This window comes from Zingiber officinale, chromosome 11B, assembly GCF_018446385.1.
Source record: "Zingiber officinale cultivar Zhangliang chromosome 11B, Zo_v1.1, whole genome shotgun sequence".
In the NCBI taxonomy this organism is placed as follows: Eukaryota; Viridiplantae; Streptophyta; class Magnoliopsida; order Zingiberales; family Zingiberaceae; genus Zingiber; species Zingiber officinale.
In genome coordinates, this window is record NC_056007.1 from 27,942,662 (window position 1) to 27,945,884 (window position 3,223).

The 3,223-nt window shown below is 33.5% G+C and overlaps 1 pseudogene; it reads left to right on the plus strand.

The window, feature by feature from the left end:
- Positions 1-252: 252 nt before the first annotated feature.
- LOC122033848 lies at positions 253-2,800 on the plus strand (annotated as a pseudogene).
- The last annotated feature ends 423 nt before the right edge of the window (positions 2,801-3,223 follow it).

Sequence of the window (3,223 nt, forward strand, 5' to 3'; positions counted from 1 at the left end):
ATCAATGTCCCTGCACCCCTCAGATGTTGGTCGGATCTCACACCTTAACGCCGTCATCCTCGGTGAGCCCCTAGAATCCAAGGAGGACGACCTTGTCTTCCCCTCACAAGAATTTTCCAACCGGACCCTCGTCTCCTCTCCCGAACAAACCTTGATCTTTTGGGAGAGATTGGTCCAAATCAAACCTTTATTCGTCATGCTTTGCTTTTTCCTAACCTTAGGTTTATGATTTTGAAGCTGTGAGCTATAGATATGGAATCAAAGGAGATGTGCACAAAAGCTAATATCAGATATGATTGCCTTTTATTTGGTACATTTTGGCATTTGGCTATCTGGTGATAGGTTTGAAGTTATAGCATACGAATCCTTTCTTAATTCACCATTGCTTGCCTTTGATTTTTTTTTCAGATCTTGATGACACCCTCTATCTGTTGAGTTCCGAAATTGCCGCCGAGTGCCGCAAAAATATTTTAGGTATGGTCTCTATTTTGTTTCTATATCAACTTTTCCCTAAGAATTGAGACATATATTTTATCATTTTTTAGAATATATGCTTGAAAAATTAGAGGTTGAAGAAGCAATTTACTAGAGTTGTGTACTGTTCTGTATAAGCACTATAGAACAACAATGGCTAGTTTAAAGGTAATTGTTATATTCATGTTCGACAAAGGTGCGCTTACAGTAAAGAGAAGCTTTCTACTTGTTTTTCAGGTCATTGGCTATAATTTCGATTATGATGATTTCCATAGGTTTGACTCTATCATTGTTTTTTTTTATCTTTGCTTCACATGTTTCATTCTATGGTTTTAGTGAAGCAAAGAGTTTACTAATTTCTTGTGGTTTAATAGCTTTGTCCATGGAAGATTACCATATGAAACATTAAAGCCAGATCCTGTTATAAGTCAACTCTTGCTGAGCCTTCCAGTTCGAAAAGTTGTGAGTTTCTGGGGCATGGATGTTGAAATTCTCTGATTCAACTTTATTTTTTATTTCACTTTACTAACAAGCTCATGAATCGACCTGAATGAATAGATATTCACTAATGGTGATCAAGCTCATGCTGCTCAAGTGCTTAAGAAGCTGGATCTGGAAGATTATTTTGATACTGTTATTTGCTTTGAGACACTAAACCCACCATCCTCTTCATTTAGAGAAGATAATTCAGCCAAGATCTTCGACATAATTGGCTACTTATCGAAACCTGATCCAAATGTTGATCTACCAAAGAGGATCCTTAGTTTGCACAAAGGATCCAAATGTAAGGGATCTTTCACCTTTATTTTGCATAAATTCAGAGTTTTGAATTTGCAATTTGATTATTACTAATTTGCAAATCAGTTTGCAGCATATATAATTTCAAAACAGACAATAAATATTTAAGTTCCTTTCGACCTTGGATGATTAGTAAGAAATTTTTCCTATAAGTTTTTATAAGCTTAGAGTGTGACTTTATAAATCAACTTGTATGATGAAAAATGACAGGGTGGTCAACATGTAGAGTTGCAAATCAACTAGCATTCAGATTTTGAAGGACGAAGGAAGTTGACTCTACAAGGAACTTGATTTTGTCAATATCAAATACCAAGTGTGTGATTTGGTAAATACCTTTTCTCTTTTCCTATTCAAATCTTTCATATTTCAGAAAACCAAGTATTCATTCTTTGCCAATCTTGCATTAGCTAACAGCAAAGTAAGCAATCAAGTTAGATTCAGAAATCCATTCCTTAGTTTAATCTGAACAACTTAGGATTTCTGATCGTGCAGATTGATCGAAGCGTTCTACACGATTACTAGCTAGAAAGAATCAATTATTGCTAAGAATGTTTTCTTGCCACTTGGTAGAGCCCCCTTTTGCAAAAGTCTAAAATAGAGACGAGACTAACCTTTGTGCAAACTAAGGATCCTCTTTTGCTACATAACTTGACATAATTGGCGACATAATTGGATTTTTTTTTTCAAATTTCCTCTATAAGTTGCATCTTATAGATAATATCATATTGTCTTTTAGAAGGAAAAAAAATCCTTTGCCTCATAGGAATGAACTACAAAAGTTGTCCTTGCATGTAAAGTAGTATCTTATTGATAATGTCACATTGTTTTTTAGAAGAAAAAAATTATTCCTTTCCCTGTTAGGAATAAGCTACAAAAGTTGTTTTCGATGAGAAATTTAGTTGTCACCATTGGAACGTCCATTATGAATGAATCCACATAATGTACATTAGAGGACAAGCAATCACTTTATCTATAAAGGATACAACTATGTTGGATATCTTTGTGCATAATTCAAGGAACATCATGCACATAAGTTAGAGCGTTATTTATGATCAACAATAGAAGAATTATTTGCTGCAACTTTAGATCTAAATAAATACCTTTTTTTTCTTAACTTGACAAAGCCTTTTTTCCTCTTCTTTTAATCCAATTCATAATTTGTTGTGTATTTGTGACTTTTTATATATACCTTTTACATTGGAATCTAATAAATAATGCAGTGAAGTTGTTGTTGGTTACCTTTTTACCTGATTACTCAATAATAGGTTGATATAATCGCATTGGACTTCTCCCAAAAGCTACATTTTTGTTTGAAGATTCCATCTATTAAGCTTGCTATTCAGGTGTTGTAAGTGCATCAACATTACTTATCTGAGCTTGAAATGATTCAAAGTTTTGGCCAGATTCAATTCTGATAACTCTCATATTTTTTCATTTACAGTGTGGACTATATTTTGAAATTACATATTCTCATCTTATAGCTGATTCTCATGTCACAAGAAAGATCCTTTCAGATGCAAAGGTGTAGTAAATCTTCTTTGTTTCCTTGTTGGATAACTTATATTTTATTACATACTAACATGACATTTTCCCATATGTGTGTGCACATTGTATTTTTTTTTTCTTTCATTCATCATACAATTGATTTAACCTTTTTTCTGATGAATTGTTATTCTGACTACATTCTACATTCTAAATTGTAGGTTTATCAATCGTGTTTCTGAACTTATGTGTTTGTTCTGCTTTGTTTGTAATTTTATGTTTGTTTTTATTGATAGGTCACTGCTAGCTAATGCCATTAGGAAGAAACAGTTCTATAAGGAAACTGTCAGACTTGAAAGAGTCATACTGTCCAGTCTCAATGGATTATTTTCTAAACTATTGTCGACATTTGCTTGCTGCCAAACGCAACACCACAATCAGAAAGCGTGAAGAAGTCTACCAAGGATCA